Here is a 16,183-nt window from a genome sequence, read left to right as displayed (position 1 = left end):
CTCCTGCCTGCATCTACTACTATTACTCCACACATCGACCACTATCCAGCATACATCTAGTGTATTAAGTTCATGGAGAAATGGAGTAATGCAATAAGAACGATGACATGATGTAGGCAAGATCTATTCATGTAGGAATAGACCCCATCTTGTTATCCTTAATGGCAACGATCAATACATGTCTTGTTGCCCCTTCTGTCACTGGGAAAGAACATCGCATGACCGGACCCATCACAAAGCACCACTTTCGATCTAGTCGGCCTAACTAAACCAAAGATGTGAAGAAGAAAGACGAGGCTATAAGTAATCATGCATATAAGAGATCAAAAGAAGACTCAAATAACTTTCATGGATAAAATAGATCTGATCATAAACTCAAAGTTCTCGGATCCCAACAGACACACCGCAAAAAGAGTTACATCAAACAGATCTGCAAGAGACCATTGTATTGAGAATCAAAAGAGAGAGAGAGAGAGAGAGAGAGAGAGAGAGAGAGAGAGACGAAGCCATCTAGCTAATAACTACGGACCCGTAGGTCTACAATGAACTACTCACGCATCATCGGAGAGGCACCAATGAGGATGATGAACCCCTCCGTGATGGTGTCTAGATTGGATCTGGTGGTTCTGGAACTTGCGGCGGCTGGAATTGTGTTTCGTCGACTCCCCTAGGGTTTTTGGATTTTCGGGGTATTTATAGAGCAAAGAGGCGGTGCAGGAGGCGGCCGAGGTGGGCACAATCCACCAGGGCGCGCCTGGGCCCCCAGGCGTGCCCAGGTGGGTTGTGGTCCCCTCGGAGCCTCCTCTGGTACTTCTTTGGCCCAACAGGTGTCTTCTGGTCCAGAAAAAATCTTCAAAAAGTTTCGCTGCGTTTGGACTTCGTTTGGTATTGACTTTCTGTGAAGTAAAAAACAAGCAAAAAAACAACAGCTGGCTCTAGGCACTATGTCAATAGGTTAGTCCCAAAAAATGATATAAAGTTGCTATAAAATGATTGTAATACATCCAAGAATGATAATATAGCAGCATGGAACAATCAAAAAATAGATACGTTGGAGACGTATCAGCATCCCCAAGCTTAATTACTACTCATCCTCAAGTAGGTAAATGATAAAAACAGGATTTTTGATGTGGAATGCTGCCTAACATGGTCATCACATTCTTTTCTTTTGTAGCATGGACATTTGGACTTTTATATGGTTCAAAGCAATAGTCTAGTTTTGACATGAAGATTTCAATACTCAAGCATATCAACAAGCAACCATGTCTTCCAAAATATCAACACTAAAGCAAGTTATCCCTAGCCCATTATGCTGAATCATTGATCCATTCATGAAACACACTCGCATATTAGTTACATCCAATGCTTAAGTACGATCATAGTGCCCCTTAGTTGGTGCTTTATAAGAGAAGATGGAGACTCAGATAAAAATAAAAATTGCATAGAGTAAATTGAATGGCTCTTCGCAGAGGGAAGTAGGGATTTGTAGAGGTGCCAGAGCTCAAAACTTGAGAGATAAAAATTTTGGGTGGCATCCTTTTCCTGTCAACGAAAACGATAGAATAGTTCCCAATACTTTCCATGCTAGATATATCATAGGCGGTTCCTAAACAGAAAATAAAGTTTATTTCTTTTTCCACCATACTTTCATATTCCACTGCTACCCGTATCCACGGGTGCCGTCCATACCAACACTTTCCAAGGAATTTACTATTTGACAACATAAAGTAAATTCATTTTTCATTTCGGGACTGGGCATCCCTAATTCCTTTGCCGTACTCTCGTGCAATGACAATTGAATAAACACTCATCTTTAGAATAACACATCTAGCATGGAAAAATGTCAACCACCCCCTACCGTTTCATGAGCGGTACGAGCACACAAAAAGGAAATTTATTTTAAAAATTAGAGATGGCACATACAAACTTGCTTAGAACGGCACGGAAAATACCGCATATAGGTAGGTATAGTGGACTCATAAGGCAAAACTGGGTTCATGGATTTTGGATGCACAAGTAGTATTCCTACTTAGTACAAGTGAAGGCTAGCAAAAAGATTGAGAAGCATCCAACCAAGAAACGAAAAATCTCATAAGCGAGCATTAAGTATAATTAACACCGAATAGTGCGCCACAAGTAGGATGTAATTTCATTGCATAACTATTGACTTTCGTGTTTGCATAGGGAATCACAAACCTTAACACCAATATTCTTACTAAATCACAATTACTCATCAACATGACTCACATATCACTATCATCATATCTCAAAACTATTACAAAGAATCAAGTTTATTTTGTCCAATGATCTTCATGAATTTTTTTTATTATATTCCTCTTGAATATCTATGACTTTGGGATTAGTTTCATATGTTGCTTTTGATAGCTCAAACAAATCTAAGTGAAGAATATGAGTATAAAGATTTTCGTCTCTCAAAATAGTATAAGTGAAGCATGAGAGAATTTCTTCAAAAATTACTAACTCTCAAATAAATCTAAGTGAAGCATGAGAGCATTTCTTCAAAAGTATTAAAGCACACCGTGCTCAAAAAGAAATAAGTGAAGCACTAGAGCAATCCCATAGCTCAAAAAAATTAAGTGAAGCACATAGAGCAATTCTAACAAATCATAGCATAATTTTGGCTCTCTCGAATAGGTGTGTTCAGCAAGTATACTTGACACAAAATAAAAAACAAAACAAGCAAAGACTCATATAATACAAGACGCTCCAAGCAAAACTCATGATATGTGACGAATAAAAATATAGCTCCAAATAAAATACCGGTGGTCATTAGAAGAAAGAGGGGATGCCACTCAGAGCATCCCCAAGCTTAGCTGCTTGTTCATCCTTGAATATTACCTTGGGGTGCCGTGGGCATCCCCAAGCTTAGGCTCTTGTTACTCCTTATTCCTTCATCCATCGTGATCTCACCGAAAACTTCAAAACTTCAATCACACAAAACTTAACAAAACCTTCGTGAGATTCGTTAGTATAACAAAGCAAATCACTACTATAAGTATTGTTGCAAACTTATTCATATTTTATTATTGCATTATATCTACTGTATTTCAACTTTGCTATGGCTCATACCCCGCGATACAACCCATAGATTCATCAAAATAAGCACACAATGCAAAGAAAACATAATCTGTCAAAAACAGAACGGTCTGTAGCAATCTGAAGACTCCATATACTTATGTAACTCCAAAAATTCTGAAAAATTAAGACAACGTAGGCAATTTGTATATCAATCTTGTGTAAAAAAATTCAGAGCAAAAGATGAGCTAGTTTAAAACGCATATGCCTAGGACAAGTCCTAACAGGGCTCGGTCGATGGTGTAGAAGACATGGATTTCAGGCTATTTAGTCACGGCCGGAAGCACGTCAAGATTTCCTACCCTGCATGCTCAGTCACGTACGGAAGTGCATGATGCATCAAATATTTCCTACCCTGTTCGTACGTGCTAGTACCAAACTAATCTAGGCCGTATTGATTAGAGACTTAGAAGTATTAAATTCAGCTTGCAAGTCACGGAAACGTCCCGTGTCCCTCCCCTGTACGCAAAGACCATGCATGCATATATAACGTAGGTATTACGGCCGATTGAATCAGCCAATCGACATTTAACAAATACACATCTATTCTTTTACGTATTTTTTTACTATCATTTTATCTTGCCGATCCCTAGCAGCCCTAGGATTTGGTCCATCTTTGCCGTTTTGCGCTGAAAAGCGGCCGTCTCTCCTCTACGAAAGCAAGGGGATCTTTGTTGCTTTCCTCGGAAAGCAATCGTTACGTCGTCACGAAAGTACGACGGTTATCGTGGAGCTGCGCGGCAATTTTGCGTGGCAACAAATTGTTCCATATTAAGAGTGTTTGAATTATAATAAGAGTGTTTGAATTATGCACAATTATATTTAGTATGTTGTTGTTGTGTACAAACTGCACATTTGATGTACAAGAGACTGTCATGATGATTATGGGTAGCCCCTTGCCAAATTGTATTACTATACGCAGATTTATATTCGTTGTCAATTGATGTGCTGCAGTCTATACTGATTTCGTATGATGTGCATAGTTTCCATAGCTGTACTTGAGCTAATTCCGCTTTTCTGAATTATTTTGTACTCCAATATATATATTCCAAGAAAAAAATCTGCCAAACATAGTGGAAAATAGGGGTGCCAATTATCATTTAGTAGTACTAGATGACCCGGGCGCAAAGCCGGAAGTGGAATAATATTGTGGCCATAATTTTTTTTACTTGTTTTGCTATCCATATCGTTATTGAGATTCATTGACTTTAGGACTAATATCCGCGAGTGATTTTAATTGGGGATATTCTACATGATGTAAAAAAAGAATGGTACGAAGTAGGAACAAAGGTTCTAATTATAAAAAAAAATGAGACCAACCCAAGGGCTAACCCTCGTTGGCTTTTCTTTATAGAAGAAACTCCGTGAGCACCGCGTGTCCGTGCCGGGACTTGAACTCGGATGGGCTGGCAGCAACCTCAGCTGCCCAGCCAACGGGTCGACGCCCCATCCTCAAAGGTTCTAATTATCATCTGCATAGAAAATTATGGCCACAATGGCGCCAATGGAAAAGGTTCTAACTTTTTGACTTGTATGAACAAAGGTTCTAATTTTGTGACTTGTTTGCGCCAATAGTATGAAGGTGGCGCCTCCGTCGCCTTTGCGTACTTCGCCACTGGCGAAGGTGGCGAAGTCGAGACAAAACTGAATCCATAAATTTTAGCTTGTTTCACTGCATTGCATTTCGCTTCACACAATTTAAAGCTGATTTTGGGTAGATAAAGTCAGCCATTAATGGTTCCACTAAGTCAACTAATCCATGCCCTTTTATGTCAAGATAGATCAAAATGAATGAATTACTATGCATTATGCCGGCTAATCTCTTTTCTTTGAGTTGATACCCTTTCTGTTCTTTGATTGCTTGCATCTCCAATCATTACATCTCAAAAGAAACATGCACCATAGTCTTTGCGCTAAATGAACATCCATGTACTCTAAACAAACTGAAACTATGTGATCGTTAGAACTATCATACAAAAAGTAGGCATCATGTGTTGATGATAAAAAACACAGCACATCTAAGATAGGTTTAAAAGGGCACAGTTTCATAAGAAATCAATCACGTATGTCAAACATATTTGTTCTCCATCAGAACTACCATCAGAATAAAAGTGTATTGATTCAATAGTGTCAAAAATAACAGAAGGTCAACAATGTGTTATTGCCTTGTCGGTCCTTAATATAAGGAGGTCATTACAAATTCAAAATCGTTGCAGCTATATCTCTACTTCTATAAAAGACTGAGTTTGTGATGATGGCGTGTCTGCCTTCTATCATTCCTGACCATCAGATCCGTATCGTTACATCTAACGACTGTGAGATAAGCTGTGGTATTTTTGCAACAAGACCCCACTTCTCTGCTGCAATTAACAGAAAACCCCTCATATCTTGAAACCAATCACATCCCTCCCTCACCTCTTCAGAACAGCCACGAGGAATATAGAATGAAACCTCACACACACACACACACACACACGCACACGCGCGCGCCAAAACTAGAGTGTTTTTCTTTCAAGTTTGTAAACATGCATTATTCTACTTTGGATCCGTTGAAATGCACGGACACATTGCTAGTACGAATTATAAGTATGAAACCTCGCTTCAGTGTTTCCATCGACGACTATGAGGGCTCCAATGTGATTGCTATACATCGACGACTATTCACCCCTTTTGGATTTCTTCTACTCACACATCTGCAAAAATTCATGACATCCAACGGAAATGGCAAGATTCTATCTTTCACTCTACAAAAGCATGAGCATTGCACAATCAACAGCTGTACAAAAACCTGTAAAAGGAAAATTAATCTTCTGCGGGCAAAAGAAGCAGTCCAGAGCTTAAACCATTATTAAGTTATTTGATTGAAATACAAATGACATTAGTTAAATTTCTTGCAGACAAAATTGCATATTTAGTTTCCAACATTAATGTTCTTGTTTTGACCAGAATCCAGAACAAATAGTCAATACATGCAAAGGGATTTAATATGGGATGGTAGCTGCAATAAAGAAATAAAAGAGCAACTGACTATTCAGATTTTAAACACCACAATATGCCCTATGAATGCTCATTCAACCAATGATTCTTTTTTTTTTACCTGAACAACCAATGATTCTTATAGCAAAGAGCAGTGACCAGAAGTTGCAAGACATAACTACTATTTCAGAATGCACAGAACTAATTTTACTCGAGGAGAACATATTGTATCTTTAACCTTCTCAAAGGTGGTAATCTCTACGATTTCTTCATGGCAAGAATGATTGCCAAATGATTGCAGCACGGAGTATCACATCCATGACAAACCACACTTACATGATTTAAATTGAAAATACCATGCTTGGCTGCTTTTCAGTGATAGACTAAATACCAGAGACATGCTTCGCAGAAGACACTGGAATGTCACTGATGTCTTTCACTGTGCGTGTTTTTTTTTGGAGAATGTCTCGCTGTGTGTTGTGTCCCACAAGGTGCACTGAGGATTGGATGCATCTCTTTTTTGGCTGCAACTTTAGCATCAGGATATGGAACTATCTACAGATTCACTGGCAGCAGGGTAACTCCATTGAGCAGAGTTTTATGTTGACAAAGCAGCAGTTTGGTCACCCATTCTTCACTGAGCTTGTTATTCTGGCTGCCTGGCAATTTGGAAACAGAGAAATGAAGCTATTTTTCAGAAGGGCACTATTAGGCGCCGGTGCGCCGGCCCAAAGTTGGGCTGGTCGCACCTGGATCGTAGGATCGTTTGAGATTGAGCGACCCAGATCTCTTCCTTTACTCGCCCGCGTTCACTTACCCCCCACGTCTGTCAACGAGAAACAGTTCCCTCGCATGCCTCGGCCGCCCTCCTCCGGCCACACCCCCGCCACCGGTAGCAGCTCGCCGCCCTCGCCGCCGGTCGCGGTCGCCGTTGATTCAGCGCGCTCGTTGTGACCTGTAGCAAAAATCGCCTCGCACAGTGCGCTATCTCCCAACCGTTGTCGCGGCATGCCGAATTCCGGCCATCAACGCTGCCAGCAGCTTGCCGTCCTTTCTAGTTAGACCTGGTTGTAGCATGCTCGCAGCTGGCTCCAGAATCCTCAGCCATGTTTGTAGCATCCTCAGGTCAGTTGAAGCTTTTTCCATAGACGCTTGTAGCTGTCGTTGCAGCTTTCGCCGTCCTCCCGTAGATTTCCGTCGGCGCCCGTTTTCGAAGTTTCACCGTGGAAGCTTTTTTTCACACCAGTTGAAGCTTTTTTCCACACCGGATGAAGCTTTTTCCCATTCCGATCGAAACTTTTTTTCATAACGGTTGAAGCTTTTCTCGGCGCCGGTTGAAGCTTTTTTTCAATGTTTGAAGCCTTTCTTCTGCGCCGGTTGTAGCTTATTTTCATAGTTAAAGCTTTTCTCGATGCCGGTTGAAGCTTTTTTTCAAGCCGGTTGAAGCACGCTTGACTAGTTGCCATACCAACAACACCTCACTCCAGTATCGTGCGGTGCCGGTTGCAACACCTATGGACGTCGTCTCCAGCTCCGGCTGGTGTTGGTTGCAACACCGCCGTCGGGTGCGCCGTTGTAGCAGGCGGGTTGGGAGAGGGCAGCAAACGCAGCCGGCAGAAGCACAGGTGCTCATGGGTCACAGCACCGGGACTGGACGGTTCCAGCATCCTCGGACGCAGCCGGGTCGCATGGCTTCGGGAGCTGCTCGCGTTCGCCACGGGAAAAGCTCGTTGCGCGGGCACCCAGCGGCCGGAGAGGAGCAGACGCCGACAACCTTGCTGCCAGGGACAAGATGCGCGCGAGCAACAGCAACACGCCAAGAGAGAGAGAGAGAGAGAGAGAGAAGGGAATGGTGCTTGCGGGAGGTGGAAGATGCCCCCGTGGGGAGAAAACGCGTGAGAAGATAAGGCAACCAAGGGACACGGGCGATGGTGTGGGCCTGATTGAGCATGTGGCTGCGTGAGAGGTAGATGCGCGTGCAACGACCGGCGCAATCGCTAGCCGGTCGACCGGCAGCAAACGTTTACCTTTTCAGAATTGTTGCCATCTTTTAGATCCTGGAGAAGCAAATTTAGGCATGAGGTCACCCTACACTTGCATAGGGTGAAAGCCAAGTACTCACAACAGTTTGCAATATGGATTGACTCTCTGTTATAGCTAGCTGACTCTCTAACCTTTGCAAATCTTTTGTATATGACTTTACTAATCAATAAATTTGCTGTGGGGTTTTCACCCTGCAGTCTTCGTTGTCAACTGCAGTGAAGAAGCCATGTTATAACTAATAGACTGAACTGGCCGTCAACACGGGGAGCGCGAACAGAGCCATCGGCTCAGTGTCAAGTGTCTTAGAATGCGCGTGATGCTGAGCACAATCTTCGCCCGCCATGGCCAAGATAGTTAACATCCTTTCCCATCTGAAACCCCCAAAAGACCACAAACAAAGCTAAGATGTTTTCAGTCAAATGGCATCATATGCACAAGGTTGCAGTGCCAAGACCATATCGGCTTACCGTGAAGATGCTAGTAGAGGGTCCCATTTGGCTGGTACTCAAAGACAAGCATTCCTCAGAACAGATCAGACTCCTTGCAATATCTCACCATCTTCACAATGTTTTCGTGATCCATCTGGCTATTTCTATCACCTGAAAGACCCAAAATACCAGGAGATGTGATCAAAGAGCCGTGTAAAATGTCCTGTAAAATCTTAGTGTCTGTTTAAGCTAAAGAGTAATTTGCCTCCTAGAAGTAAAGCTCAACATAGTTCGTCCAGTAGTGCAAACAAAAGCTACTTGCGACAGCACAAATCAAACATTAGCAAACATGAGGGCAGCTTTCAGGAACATTAGGGAACCTCAGAGAATATATGACCCATTGCGCCACAGGCGCAAGTGGCGAAATTATACCGGAATTGAAGTCATAAGTTCTATCTTGTATATGAAGAGGAGTTACAGCATTTTGTCCTTCAAGAGAGCTATTCCTTTTGCCCGGCTGAAACAAATATAACATACGATTTGTAAATAACCCATTCCTTGTTAGAATATAAATTTGAGAATAGGTATCATCCTACCATTGGCACAACAGTCAATGCTTCACCCTTAGAAAGAACAACCCTAGTAGGACCTTGGGAGGCCGAATATGACCCCAGGAGTTATGTTGTGCTGGGGCAGAAAGGCCTTTCCATCCAAGTCTTGTTGTGCTGCCAAGAAAAGAGACAATATGATTATGTAAAAAGGATATTATATGAATGTATTGGCATAGCATAAAGGTTATTATAGGAACAGGTAAGCACGGAGTTGCTCCACTGTCCATCAATATAAAAGCAAAAAAATATTGATACGACCCAAACTTCAGAAATCAGGTAATAAGGCAGTTTTTTCGAATTAGAAAAGAAAACATTTAGGTCCTATAAAAGTTCTTTAATGGCGTGCAAGAATGGCTGCATAATCGTTTTATCATCAATTGTATGTTTGACGTTGTCGTTACCAGATGAACTCTTTCCGAGATAATGTTTGAAGGTGTTGTCCAAACTGGCAATGTGTCAATTAAATCTATGCACCAGACCTACGACAAGAGAAGTTCTTCTGAGTGCTTGAACTATATAATATAAAAGGTAAAGCATTAACAATACTCTAGGGGAAACAGAAATTAGAAGCTCAAACAAATATCAATGAGCAGCAATTTCCCCTAGAAATGCAAAATATAACTATATTGTGTCTTTGTACATTGTCTTATCGCTGCTCTTTCTAGGCAATTGTCTTATCATCAATTGGTAGAATGATATCATAAGTAATAATACTGAAACTTGGCAAGATAAACAAATGGTTTTATTCTTACACAACATACAAAGTTCTGTACCTTAATCCTTACTACTCTAGTATTGAATGCGACACTTGAAACCACTATTTTAATGAATCTGAATATTATCTAGAAATATAAGATGGTTATTTGTCCCTTTTAGCAAACAATTTCTTTGAATGGAGAAAAAAATCAATGCTGACCCAGAAATAAAACAATGATATATTACACAAGTTTATGCAAAGTATGCCATCCTCTTTCTACACAAACACGAAGCAGGTGTTGTTCAATCTCTAAAATGCAACCAACTTGCATCAATATCTACATACACAATTCTTGATCCATTCACATATTTTACTGACATCCTGCACCATAATTCAAGCTCACTTTCCTTATAGCCTCTGGTAGGTGCCTATAAAGTAGTAAAGCCAATGAATAAAAAAAGGAAGAATAAAATAACCGATATAATATAGTTCATTAAAGTAGAGATTACACAACGCTCTCCAAACTGCCCATTAATCGGGATGTAGAAAAACATTGAATGAATAACTTATCTAGTCTGGCCATTGTCGCCTTAGTTCTGATCATGTACCGCAGCTGGCAAAATAATCAAGAATGGCTTCAAAATTACATTTGATTTCAAGGTTTAGCCTGCAACAATTGCAATAGGGTCAGGGTAATAACAAATACTTCAAAGCCGCGGAACATCATGAATGTTGATTCTTTCTTATTTAAAAAATTGATCAATAGGTTGTGCATCCAAAATCATAATACAAGAAACTTATTTGAAGAAGTAGTGAAAGTAGACTAAAATCAGAATAAAGTACTCCAAGGTGTGCACACCAAAACACACAATATCACATCAGGATATATGAACACCATTAGAAATTATTATAGACGATACTTCTGAGATTAGTTGTAAACTCTTAATCAATGATGTATCAGATAAGACAACTTTATGCACACCGATTGAAAAATTAAGAGAAAATAGATTAAATGCACTTAAACAAAATAGAACGCCTTATAAGTGAGCAATACAACCATGCTTTTTAACTATTAAGGCTGATTCAACCATGGTGTTGCAATGGACATTCTGCCCTTCACAGCAACGTTTAAAAACAGTTTCAGTTTCAGAGCAGACACTGAAAAAGCAATGCTTTAAATGGGATGGAACTATTTCATACCACAAGGCTTTCATACCCCAAGGCTTATTATGTTAGCAGATCAGTAGGTTTGGCCCTCTCTAGAGGACCAAACCAGGGCATAGCAAAAAACACTAATCTGAATAATCAAATGCCCATCAAGAAAACAATGGACCACTCTAATTTATAGTACTTGCAAAAAATTGCATATCACTAATTCAAGATAAAGATGACTGATATGAACCCAGATGATCTTTGAAATATGTAGCCACCAACCGCAATGTCCAACGTCGTTGAATAGGTACTTATCACAATTATGCAAAGATAATAGGAACAAAATATGGAACCACTATTTGTAAAACAGAAATCTAACACCACAACAATTAATATTATGAGATTGCAAAATTAGGTTAACACTTGATTACCACATCGAATAGATATCTAGAAACATGTACAAGCTCTTGTCTGACCGTATGGGCTTTACACAGTTCAAAACTGCACAGGAAAAACAGAAGAAAAGAGTGATGATGTAGAATTTGAAATTGTCTCACCTTTGGAGCACTACAACTGCATTTTAACTGAGAACATGGTAACAAGGGGAAACTGTGAAATCTCTTGTAACGACGACATGAAAGGGGCTGTAGTGAAGGGAAATCGCTTGTAACGACGGCACAAGGATGCAGTCAAAAACAGGAGAACAACCTGTGAAGACGCAAAAATGATCAGACGGACGAAGGATCCTTCAAAATAAATAGGGGACTAATGTAATCAACTTCAAAACAACAATCATATCATATTACAGAGATCACAAAATGGCTAGTCAGGCCTGAGCAGGAAGCTCTTTTACCTTCCCCTATAAAATAAGGTTGCTATTATGCCTAAAATAAAACTGCATATGAACCTGGACATTTGTGGTGCTATTATCAAGGCATGTGTAGCCCCTGGAACATGATAAACTTGCAAAAAAACAACAAATATTTTGTAAACAGACACATCACACATCTAATTAATTAAAGTCTGCTCCAATACAAATTATGCTAGGCTCTAAGGGGGCAAGCTGCGCTAGGCGACCAAGTTCCAAAGCACCAGGAGCAAAAATTGAAGAGAAAAGTAGAGTTGCGGATCAGGGTATGGTTTGGGCAAGTTGCAGTCCAGTAAACTAAGGCAAGGAGTTGTCGCCACCAGGGTACCCTGCAGTAAACTAAGGACACCAGGAACTCAATGACCCGGTCACTGCTTGACCAGCCCACAACAGCATAACCCTACACATGTAAGGCAAAGTAATGTGGCCAGAAGTGGTAGTAAGGAACCAAGAAACAAGTAGTAGCAGACACAAGAATAAGCAAGATGACCATTGCAACACCACCAACAAATATCCTGGGTCGCCATAACCGAAGAAAGAAAAAAAAAGCAAGATATATAGATATACATGCTCTAATTGGCCATAATCAGTCAAGCCATGGCCTACAACATCAAGGGATGCAGATATCATTATTTGAGAAAAAAGTAGGTCGCATTAAATATAAGACCTATTTCTGCGGCGAAAAACATTTAGGCATATATCCGGAACCGACACGAAACATCTGCTTCTTAACTAACATGGAATAAGAGCAGAATAACTAACCCATCAGTACGGCGTAAACTTTTCCAGATATATGTTTTGTTGCGTGTTTTACTATTCTGCACATCCAACACAAACATAATTCTTGATAAATTCTAGCAGATAGATTATTAATTCCATGCTCAAAGTCAATCTTTTTCATTTTGGGAAAAAAAATATCTATAGTAGATGAACTTGGTCTATTCGTCACTTAAGCAAATATAGGACTCGACAACAAACCAAGCAATATTATCTAGGAAGGAGCTGCACTAAATGGAGAATAAAAACACCGTGAGTATGGAAATTGGGGGTACCTTGCAAATCAAAGTAGATTTTATAGTTGTTAGTCCGTAAACCATTAATCAGATTACATATCAAACATAAACCAAGTCAAGGTAAATGCTGACAGAAATTTATTCTATAATAACTCTACTATCCTTGTACAACTATATGTATGTTTCTGTGTCTATACTGACACAAATTTATTCTATAATAACTCTACTATCCAAGAAAGCTAAAGCACTGGAATCAAATATGAACTAAGCAGTGTACATTTATTCAAGCTAACGGTAACAGCTTACATTTTCCTGTATTGTGACTCTGTTCTTTCAACCAATCCTTTGCAAATGTCACCAAACTTAACGCAGCTACAATTTCAACTCCATTTGATAGTATCCTTGTATGCAGAACCAATAATATTGCTGAAATCCAATGTTCCATTGCAGGCACACCTGGGAATATAATCAAATTGCCATATGATACTGCATAATTCTCATAGATACATATACAAAAAGCACGAAGAAAAGTATACCTGTTTGAAAAGTTTTTTGCATTTGTCATGTAACCCAAGGCTTCACCGTCCCTACTTTTTCCTCTCTACAGTGGAAAACAGACCCGTCATGACCAAATTTGAATAGAACACTTTGCCAAGCTATTGTCTTACTGATATGATGTGTGCAGGAAACCAAATTTCTGAACCTATTTGCAAACAAAACTGCTATCGTTCATTGAGTACAATTGCAGACTAATGTCATCCTGCAGCCACGTTGGAGTATTGTCAAACACCTTGTAGGCAAAATATAAAATAGCATCTGAACAAACAGAAATGAGTATCTGTGGGGATTAAATAAAAAAAATCAGGACCTCGCGTGGGGAGGTTGAAGGCGACGAGGACGCTCTCCCAGCCCGGCCGCTTCTCCGTTCCCGGCCGCCGCCGCCCTGCCTGGCCCGGCCGCCACCGCCATGACTGGAGCGGGAGAAGAGAAGAGGAGGAAGCGTCGCAGAGGAGGCGAGGGAGAGGAGCAGCGGCGGCGGCAAGAAACACGTCTGCCATCCGCGGACAAGATGGCGCCGCCGCTCGTGTCCGCCTTCTCCATCTACGGACAATATGCCGCCGCCGCTCGGTCCGCCTTCTTGAGCGAGAGAGGAGGCAAGCAGATAGAGGAGGAGGTGGTGGAGGCGGCGCCGCGCCGGGGCTATGAGGGAGGCGCGGGAGGATAGCGTGGAGGGAGGATAATGGAGGCGCGGGGACGAGAGAGGATTGGCTAGGGTTTTCACCGCTCCTCGCGCCCGCATATGGAAAGGCGACCTTGACGAGAAGGTTTCCATGCTGAATTTTGGGCACTGTACTTTCTTAGACCCATATGTCATGGACCTATTCAACCAAGTAGGAAGTGGGAAAAAAATTACCATATCTGACGGCTGTGGTGAAAAATGAGAGGAAAGATTTTACTGTTTACTGAATCAAACGAACGGGATTGATTTCGGGACGCACCGATGCCCATATATGCCGGGTATGGCCTTGTGGTTTATTGAAGAAAAGTAGGAAGTGGGAAAAAAATTACCATATCTGACCGCTGTGGTGAAAAGTGAGAGGAAATTTTTTACTGTTTACTGAATCGAACGAACGAGGTTGGTTTCGGGACGCACCGATGCACATATGCCGGGTATGGCCTTGTGGTTTATAGAAGAAATTCAATTCGTGTATACCACTTTGTGGTCCTTCTAGGGTCAAGGCTCAAGAGGGTGTGACTTGTAAGAGGGCCTCCCCCGACCTTCCACTTTCATGGTCGGCAACGAGCCAACTCCGAGCACCGTTGTCCGCGCTGCCCGCACCGCCGCCCGCTGCACCATCGTCCCGACCTACAAAGGTGGGACGGGACCTCGCCGACCAACGCCGGCAGCATCGTCGGTAGCATGCTGACTCCGGCAAGTAGCACCGCCGGTAGCAATGCTGACTCCGGCAGGTAGCACGGCCGAACGCGGACGGTAGCACCGATGGCCGCTGATGGAAGCACTGTTTGCGCTTCCTTGGTAGAATGTAGACTAATTTGGAACAAATTATCTAGTCAGGATGTAGACTAATTCAAAACGGAGGGAGTACTAAATAAGGCTCTCTTTACCTCCTCTTCGGTATATGGGGCCATTAAAGCCTCGTTCATATAGGGAGTAACTTTCGGTTTCACCCTGTTAATAACATTCCAATTCGGATCTGCAACTTCTGAAGTGAACAAGTGTTCAAAATAGCTACAGTCAGATTCTTCATTGACTCATTGTCCTCTTTCCATTCACCATTGTCATCCAACAGTCTACGAATATAGTTCCTTTTCTTCTTGATACAATAAGGAGGGATTTTACAACGCTTGGAAATATTGACAGTCGTTCATTGGTTCGGATCCAATGGTTAAATATTGAAAGATAACTGTTACTCGGAGCCTAAATAGTGGGCCAGGAACTGATTTGAAAAATTAGTCCGGGGATATTATGATGAAAAAAAAGTATGTAAAGGTTGAAGTGCTATCCAGCGAGGGAAAGTTGATCACAAAGCTAAGGAAATCAGAGTTTAGACCAGATTAGCGAAAACGAAATCAGAGTGACTATATGGATAGTCGCTAAATTAGCTCCCAAATCAAATCAAAATGCAGCGGTATGCTGTCCAACTATGAGCTTTAGGTGCACTTAGCCAACACCGTTTCTAACAACATTGCCTGATTGCTACTCACTCCATTTTTATTTACTTCACGTTTAGGGTTTTGTTGAAGTCAAAATTTGTCAAGGTTGACCAACAATAGAGGAAAATATATAGCCATTAATTAAGGACTCTTGATTGCTGAGTAATGGTAGCATGCAGTTTCACAATTATTTTAGTTTTATAACAGCAGGAAGATGATGCTAAAATTGAGGTATTCGGTTCCCTTGGATCCCTGCCTACTGGTCTGGTTTATTTGGACGCTTCGTGCTTCTCTAAAATTAATTGCAATGGTTTATTTGGATCCCTGCCGAATATAAATGTTCACTAATGAATACGAAAGACTCTTTTACTATTCTTGGTTTCCCACTCACCCAAGTTCAGTTCAAATAAAATGGCATGAATAGATCAAACACAAGGAAATAGATAATATGATCTGGCAAACATAGACAAAGTTCCACATGTGGCACATGCCTTCCTTCACTTATTTCGCTTCTAGCTCCTTTCTTAGACGAATTTTTCTAGGATCTAGAAGAATTTTTCTAGGACCCAGATGACCTTCACTTCAACTTGATCACCATCGAATTCTCTTTTTGAGTCCTAATT

At 41.1% G+C, this 16,183-nt stretch overlaps 1 long non-coding RNA gene across 8 annotated transcripts; it reads right to left on the bottom strand.

Moving 5' to 3' along the window:
• Positions 1-8,100: 8,100 nt before the first annotated feature.
• On the bottom strand, positions 8,101-14,250 carry LOC109735974 (uncharacterized). Of its 8 annotated transcripts, none has more exons than XR_012183589.1 (12): positions 13,753-14,250; positions 13,553-13,644; positions 13,421-13,485; positions 13,191-13,340; positions 12,634-12,689; positions 11,561-11,711; positions 10,197-10,518; positions 9,556-9,633; positions 9,140-9,268; positions 8,976-9,060; positions 8,583-8,714; positions 8,101-8,486 (listed from the first exon to the last, which is right to left on the bottom strand). It is a non-coding gene; the product is annotated as an uncharacterized lncRNA (long non-coding RNA). The 8 variants fall into 8 exon arrangements; XR_012183590.1 differs by having other exon boundaries at positions 13,588-13,644; positions 13,753-14,236; XR_012183592.1 differs by lacking the exon at positions 12,634-12,689 and having other exon boundaries at positions 8,924-9,060.
• Positions 14,251-16,183: the final 1,933 nt, after the last annotated feature.

The sequence above is a fragment of the Aegilops tauschii genome, chromosome 1 (genome assembly GCF_002575655.3).
Source record: "Aegilops tauschii subsp. strangulata cultivar AL8/78 chromosome 1, Aet v6.0, whole genome shotgun sequence".
NCBI lineage: Eukaryota > Viridiplantae > Streptophyta > Magnoliopsida > Poales > Poaceae > Aegilops > Aegilops tauschii.
The sequence above is the reverse complement of the archived record's forward strand: the minus strand, read 5'-3'. Positions and strand labels throughout refer to the sequence as shown.